Here is a 9179-nt window from a genome sequence, read left to right on the forward strand (position 1 = left end):
TTTCTTTTTAATCTAATCAGTCAATTTTCATTAGTGTCAAGCTTAAATTCGCACGTACCTTATTTATTTACAGAACCTGAACAAGTAAAAATGAATTATAATTATGACGCAGAAAAAAAACAAATAATCAAAATATTATTTGATGCAATTACAACTGATTTGAACGAAAAAAGAAAAGTAAATCGAAAGAACACTAAGTCTATTAAAAGAAACGAAATCTGTAAAAAAGTACCTCGGTGGTCATACAAATTGATGGACGAATTAGAACAACTAGGTGGAAAAATTGAAGCAGATAATTCTCAAATTCGTTCTAGAAAAGGCAAACGTGTAGTCATTTTGACTAATAAAGATAAATTTTTTAAAAAATACAAGACTTATCGTGATCGTGGAGATACTGAAAATAATGAACAAAAAAACGAATTGGCTTTAAGACGTTATTCCCAACAATCGGATTTTCGAAGAGACATAATCAAAGGATCTATCCGTGCTCAAAGACGGAAAACAGTTACTTGGAAATTTTTTCAAAAAAGGGTGCATTCGCCGCTTTTTTTGGATAAAATTGAAAAATCAATATTCTTTTCTTTTCATAGTTTAAAATCAATGAAAAGATTTTTTATGTTAAATATTTGGATTCGTAAAAAGACAGAATTTCAAATTTTAGGTTCTATAGAGGAAAAAACAAAAAAAAGTCCGAAAAAAAAAGAGGAGGAAGCAAAAAAGGAAAATGCAGAAAGAAAACGTATAGAAATAGCAGAAGCCTGGGATAGCATTATATTTGCTCAAGTAATAAGAGGTGTTTTATTAATAACCCAATGCTTTATTAGGAAATATATTCTATTACCTTCATTTATAATAATTAAAAATACAATTCGTATACTATTTTTTCAAATTCCAGAATGGTCTGAAGATTATATGGATTGGAAGAGAGAAATATATATTAAATGCACGTATAACGGCGTTCAATTATCCGAAAGAGAGTTTCCGCAAAAATGGCTAACAGATGGGATTCAGATAAAAATATTATTTCCTTTTCGTCTAAAACCTTGGCATAAATCTAAAATACGATGTAATGAAAACAAAAAAAATTCAAAGAAAAAAAAGAACTTTTGTTTTTTAACAGTTTGGGGGATGGAAGTTGAATTGCCTTTTTCTAGTTCCACGAAAAATCCACTTTCCTTTTTCGACCCCATTTTAAAAGAACTAAAAAAAAAAAAGAAAAAATTTGAATTTTTCACTTTTCTAGTTCTAAAAGTTTTAAGTGAAAAATTCAAACTGTTTCTAAATATCGTAATAGAAAAAGCAAAAGGGATCATCCAAAGTATTCTTGAAATTATTAGAAAAAGTATAGTATTCCTCACGAAAAAAAAACAAGAATTTTTAAATTTAAAATATTTTTTTATTAAAAGGAAACCCCCAAAACTCGATGAATTGAGCGAAAACAAAAAATATTCAACAATTTGGAAGAATAATTCAATGATTTCTGAAGCAACCATTTCAATTCAATCGATAAAGTCGACAAATTTTTCATTGAAAAAAAAATCTATAAAGGATCTCAATACTAAGAGAAAAGTAGTTATTAAAAAAATAGAAAAAATGAAAAAAGAAGAAAAGAAAAGAGGACTTGGAATTCGCGAGACAAATATTCATTCGAAGAAAAAAATTTATGATAGTAAAAGGATAGAATTCGAAAAAAAAATTTTGCAGATATTCCAAAGAAGAAATATTAGCTTAACTAAAAAATCACATTCTTTTTTTCAATTTTTGATGAAAAAAATATACATAGATATCTTTCTATATATCATTTGTATTCCGAAAATCCAGCTACAACTTTTTCTTGAATCAACAAAAAAATTTTTAAATAAATGGCTTTACGATAATGAACCAAATACAGAAAGAAGTTATAAAACAAATCAAAGTATAATTCCCTTTCTTTTAAAATTACACAAATATTTTAATAATAAGAATAAGAATGCGAATTCACATAATTATTTTGATGTCTCCTTTTTGTCACAACCATATGTATTTTTAAATTTGTTACAAACCCGAATTATTAACATAAACATATATAAGTTAAGACTTCTTTTTCAATATAATAAAAATTTTTTTTTTCTGAAAAATGAAATAAAGGATTCTTTTTTTGGAGCACAAGGAATAGTTCATTCTAAAAGAAAACAAAATAACCTGCTCAATTCTGAACTAAATCAATGGACAAATTGGTTAAAGAATAATTATTATCAATATAACTTATCTAACAGTAGCTGGTCAAAATTAGTATCACAAAAATGGAGAAATAGAATCACTAAATGTGGTGTAACTCAAAATAAAAATTTAACCAAATGGGATTCATATGGAAAAAGCCCATTAATTCTTTACAAAGAACAACAAGGAATCCCATTAAAAAAAAAAATTAGAAAACAATATAAATACGATCTTTTATCCTATAATTTTATGAATTATGCAAATAAGAAAGACTCATATATTTATCGATATAGATCCCTATTTCAATCAAATAAAAACACAATGATTTCTTCTAATTACAATACATATAAAAAAGACTTATTTGATAGAATAAGTAATATTTTTATCAAGAATTATATAGCAGAAGATACTATTATTATAAATCCGGATAGAAAATATTTGGATTGGACGGGAATCAATAGAAAAATACTAAATCGTTCCATATGCAATCCGGAATTTTGGTTCTTTTCCAAATTTGTGATATTTTATAATACATTTAGGGGTAACTCGCAAATTATACCAATAAAATTACTTTATTTACATTCTCTTTTTTTACATTCTAAAGGAAATAAAAATGTTAGTGAAAAGAATATTACTAGAAAGAAAAAAAAAATAGATGTTTTTAGAACATCGAAAAAAAAACCCAAGAACAATATGGAGGCAGAACTTCAATTCTTAGTAAGAAATTTTTTGAATTTCCATTTAAACTGGAAAAATTTCTTAGGTCAAAAAATATTTAACAATGTAAAAGTATATTGTCTCCTTATTAGATTGACAAATTTAAGAAAAATTACTATAGCCTCTATTCAAAGAGGAGAACTAGGTCTAGATATTATGATGATTCAAAAACAGACGAATTTAACTCTTTCAGGCTTAAGGAAAAAGAAAAATAATAAATTTAGGAAAAAAGAACTATTTGTTATCGAACCAGTTCGCCTGTCTAGAAAAAATAATAAACAATTTTTTAAGTATAAAATGATGGGTTTTTCATTAATTCATAAGAATAAACGCAAAATTTATAAAAAATACTCAGAAAAAATTCATGTTAATAAGAAATTTTTTGATAAATACATTACAAGAACAAAAGATCAAAAGATAACAGAAAACAAAGAAAACGAGAAATTTAATTTACTTGTTCCTGAAAACATTTTATCTGCTAGACGTCGTAGAGAGTTGAGAATTAGAATTTGTTTAGATCCAAATAATATAAATAGTATGCATAGAAACACAATATTTTATAATGAAAATAAAGTCCAAAATTGTTTTAAAGTTTTGACTAAAAAAAGAAATGAGAAAGAGAAAAAAAAACTAATGAATTTCAAAATTTTTCTTTGGCCAAAATATCGATTAGAAGATTTAGCTTGTATAAATCGTTATTGGTTTAATACCCATAATGGAAGCCGTTTCAGTATAGTAAGGATACATATGTATCCGCGTGTGAAAATTCGTTAATCTAATTTTGTTTTCTATTTAGCATATGTATCTATCTATAGATAGATACATAGGTTAAACAAATACACGTATTTTGGTATGGCATTGATTTTAATTCAATGATGTATACATAAAAAAAAAGCATTAACAAAATTATCTTTTTTTATCTAATGTAATGTATACAATTCTTTTTTATATATCAAACTAGTCTCCTTTATACTATATCTATTTAAATTCTCTATTTCAATTGGATTGATTTCAGTTATCAAAAAAATTAGATTTCGGATTTCTATCAAAAAATTAAAAATGAGTGTCATTCTAATTACTGATCAATAAAAATATCTATAAAAATCGAGGAGAAGGAAAAACTTTTATTTTTTTATGGTAAAAAAGTCATTTATACCTGTTATTTCACAAGAAAAAAAAGGAAAAAAACCGGGATTGGTTGAATTTCAAATATTCAAATTTACCAATAGAATACGAAGACTTACTTCACATTTTGAATTGCACCGAAAAGACTACTCATCCCAAACAGGTTTACGTAAAATTTTGGGAAAACGGCAAAGATTACTGTCTTATTTGTCAAAGAAAGATGGAATACGGTATAAAAAATTAATCAATCAGTTTAATATTCGGCAGTCACAAATTCGTTAAATTGAAGAGTAATTTTCAATTATTCGATTTATTAGATCTTGAATTTGGATGAACTTTTTTTTTAAGCGATTCATAAAAGAATAAATCGAGCAAAAACCTATGAATATCTCAACGAAAAGAAAGGACTTCATGATAGTCAATATGGGGCCTCACCACCCATCAATGCACGGTGTTCTTAGACTTATTGTTACTCTAGATGGTGAGGATGTTATTGATTGTGAACCGATATTGGGTTATTTACACAGAGGAATGGAAAAAATAGCGGAAAACCGAACAATTATACAATATCTGCCTTATGTAACACGTTGGGACTATTTAGCTACAATGTTCACAGAAGCAATAACTGTAAATGGACCAGAACAGTTGGGAAATATTCAAGTACCTAAAAGAGCCAGCTATATCCGAGTAATAATGTTGGAGTTAAGCCGTATAGCTTCTCACCTACTATGGCTAGGACCTTTTATGGCAGATATTGGTGCACAAACACCTTTTTTCTATATTTTCAGAGAAAGAGAATTAATATATGATCTATTTGAAGCTGCCACAGGTATGAGAATGATGCATAATTTTTTTCGTATCGGAGGGGTAGCGACTGATCTACCTTATGGTTGGATAGATAAATGTTATGATTTCTGCGATTATTTTTTAACAAGTATTGCTGAATATCAAAAACTTATTACGCGAAATCCTATTTTTTTAGAACGGGTTGAGGGCGTCGGTGTTGTTGATGTAAAAGAAGTTATTAATTGGGGTTTATCAGGACCGATGCTTCGGGCTTCCGGAATACAATGGGATCTACGTAAAGTGGATAATTATGAATGTTACGAAGAATTTCATTGGGAAGTTCAATGGCAAAAAGAAGGAGATTCATTAGCTCGTTATTTAGTTCGAATTGGTGAAATGATAGAATCCATAAAAATTATTCAACAGGCTTTGGAAGGACTTCCCGGCGGTCCATATGAAAATTTAGAAATCCGCTGCTTTGATAGAGAAAAAGAGCCAGAATGGAATGAGTTTGAGTATCGATTTATTAGTAAAAAATCGTCTCCGAGTTTTGAATTGCCAAAACAAGAACTTTATGTAAGAGTTGAAGCCCCCAAGGGAGAATTAGGGATTTTTCTAATAGGGGATCAAAATGGTTTTCCTTGGAGATGGAAAATTCATCCGCCCGGTTTTATAAATTTGCAAATTCTTCCTCAATTAGTTAAAAGAATGAAATTGGCCGATATTATGACAATACTAGGTAGCATAGATATTATTATGGGAGAAGTTGATCGTTGAAATGATAATTGATTTAACAGAAATACAAGATATACATTTTTTTTTCAGATTGCAATTTTTGAAAGAGATATATGGAATTCTTTGGGTATTTGTGCCTATTTTTATTTTGATATTAGGAATTACTATAAGTGTACTAGCAATTGTATGGTTAGAAAGAGAAATATCTGCAGGGATACAACAGCGTATTGGACCTGAATACACCGGTCCTTTTGGAGTTCTTCAAGCTCTAGCAGACGGAACAAAATTACTTTTTAAAGAGAATCTTATTCCATCTAGAGGAGATATTCGTTTATTTAGTTTCGGCCCATCTATCTCAGTCATATCCATTATAATAAGCTATTCAGTAATTCCTTTTGGCTATAACTTTGTTTTATCTGATCTGAATATTGGTGTTTTTTTATGGATTGCTATTTCGAGTATTGCCCCCATTGGACTTCTTATGTCAGGATATGGGTCAAATAATAAATATTCCTTTTTGGGTGGTCTACGAGCAGCTGCTCAATCAATTAGTTATGAAATACCATTAACTCTATGTGTGTTATCGATATCTCTATGTGTGCTTCGTTGAGACATAAATTTTTTGATACTATTTCTTATAAGCCTCTCCTTATATTTAAAGTACAAAAAGAATCTATAAAGAATATATATATATTCTTTTCGCATTTGGATTGAATAATTGAATCAGATAGTTATATGAGTGCAATAAAACAGCTTTTTTTGAATATAATTTATAGAATACTCTATTACTTATAGAGAAAGTATGATGATTTCAAATTGCAGTAAAAATATTGAGTCTAATTTTCTATGTATAAGAATAAGGTGAAAAAATCAATGAAATTCTAGAATTAGATTCTATATATTATATTCTATGTATAGAAGTGGTTGTTTTTCCCAAGATTTGTTGATTAGTAATCCTGTCTTGAAGCGGACGCAAAAGACCAACCTTTTTCAAATTTTCAATATCATTTGTATGAATTAGCATACATATATTAACAAAATTAAAAAAAGGCATTAATATAATAAAAAAAATTAATGGATGGCTAGAAACACCAAAATACACAAAAGATTAGTAACGTATATTTCTTTTTTAAATTATCCAATTTATGTATAATATAAAAAGAATACTAATGGGGACTTGAAGTTGGTAGAAAAAATAAGGCAGTACTCCCCCCAATTCCGATCTAGAGTATACTTCCATCCATTGATTGAATAAATAACTATCAGGAACGAAATAATCCTTTAATTTTTTGAAGTCCCCTTTTGCTTGCACAAAAAGGAATAAGATAAGAGGTAAAAGTGATCTCCTTTTTCTTTTTTGTCTTATATACTCCATATTTATGGAGATAATCATAATTTAAAAAAAGAACATCTAATTATTTTTCGGAATCGAAAATGATGTGGGAGTTCTTGATAATTTTAAAAGAGTATTTTATGCAAAAATGAAATTAAGTTATTACTCAACAAATTTAATTTTGAATTTTTTAAAGGATGAGATCAATTCAGAAGTACCTTTTGTATTTTTTATTTATCTAAAGAAATTCAATAAATGTGCAAATGTTTTTATTTTTTAAATAAGTGTGTATTCATTTAAAAATTTTTTTTAGAACAGACAGAATTCCATGGGTCTAATTCAGAACCGTCCGAGAAAATAGAATCTTATCTATCTTAGGGATATATCAAGGGAGAAATAATTGGCCGGGTTCTTATATTTTTTTAAGGCTTTAAAGGAGCCGTATGAGATGAAAATCTCATGTACGGTTCTGTAATAGAGATGGTAACAGTAATGTCATCACCGACTAGGATTATCTAACAGTTTAAGTACAGTTGATATAGTTGATGCACAATCCAAATATGGTTTTTGGGGATGGAATTTGTGGCGGCAACCTATGGGTTTCCTCGTTTTTCTAATCTCTTCCCTAGCAGAATGTGAAAGATTACCTTTTGATTTACCAGAAGCGGAAGAAGAACTAATAGCGGGTTATCAAACCGAATATTCCGGTATCAAATTTGGTTTATTTTATGTTGCTTCCTATTTAAACCTATTCGTTTCTTCCTTATTTGTAACAGTTCTTTATTTTGGTGGTTCAAATTTCTCTATTCCGTACATCTTCGTTTCTAATTTTTTTCAAATAAATAAAACATACGGAGTTTTTGTAACGATAATTGGTATCTTTATTACACTAGTTAAAACTTATTTATTCATATTCGTTTCTATCACAACAAGATGGACTTTGCCTAGGCTACGAATAGATCAATTATTAAATCTTGGGTGGAAGTTTCTTTTACCCATTTCTCTTGGTAATCTATTATTAACAACGTCGTCTCAACTGTTTTCACTGTAAAAAAAATGTGGACCTTCTATATTCAAAATTCAGAACTTGTTTTAAACAAGAGAAAGAAAAAAAATATTCAGAGCTATTCACGATATGTTCCTTATGGTAACTGAATTCATAAATTATAGTGAACAAATAATACGAGCTGCTAGATATATTGGTCAAGGTCTCATGATTACCTTATCTCATGCAAATAGGTTACCCGTAACTATTCAATATCCTTATGAAAAAATAATCTCATCAGAACGTTTTCGCGGTCGAATACATTTTGAATTTGATAAATGCATTGCTTGTGAAGTATGTGTTCGTGTCTGTCCTATAGATCTACCCATTGTTGATTGGAAACTAGAAACTGATATTCGAAAAAAACGGTTGCTTAATTACAGTATTGATTTTGGAATCTGTATATTTTGTGGTAACTGTATTGAGTATTGTCCAACAAATTGTTTATCAATGACCGAAGAATATGAACTTTCAACTTATGATCGCCACGAATTGAATTATAATCTAATTGCTTTGGGTCGTTTACCAGTATCAGTAATTGATGATTATACAATTCGAACAATTCAAATAAAATGATTTCAAAATTCTTCACAAAAATAATTGAATTTCTCTATATATAGAATAAAAAAAAAGATATTCTATTTTTTTGAAATGACTCTTTGGCATAAAGAAAAGAATGAAATTCCATTGATTCTATAACAACTGTACCTAATAACAATTCACATATCTTATCTTAGGATTTGGTGAATTTCTATGCACAGATAATTTTCGTATTTAACAAGTTTTTTCCTGGTCATATCAATAAGGTCATGAAATTTCTATTTATCTTTTATTTTACATATAATGGATTTGTCCGAATCGCTACATGATTTTATTTTAATCTTTCTTGGATCAGGTCTCATATTAGGAAGTCTAGGAGTAGTATTCTTTACGAATCCGATTTTTTCTGCTTTTTCATTGGGACTAGTTCTTGTTTGTGTATCTTTATTCTATATTTTATCAAACTCCCATTTCGTAGCTGCCTCACAGCTACTTATTTACGTGGGCGCTATAAATGTTTTAATAATATTTGCTGTGATGTTTATGAATGGTTCGGACTATTACCAAAATTTTCGTGTTTGGACCGTTGGGGATGGAATTACTTTGATGGTTTGTACCAGTATCTTTCTTTCACAAATAACTACTATTCTAGAGACATCATGGCACGGAATTATTTGGACGACAAGACCCAATCAGATT

The sequence above is a fragment of the Vigna unguiculata genome, unplaced genomic scaffold (genome assembly GCF_037176805.1).
Source record: "Vigna unguiculata cultivar grain cowpea cultivar isolate G323 ecotype 2 unplaced genomic scaffold, ASM3717680v1 ptg000376l, whole genome shotgun sequence".
Lineage (NCBI taxonomy): Eukaryota > Viridiplantae > Streptophyta > Magnoliopsida > Fabales > Fabaceae > Vigna > Vigna unguiculata.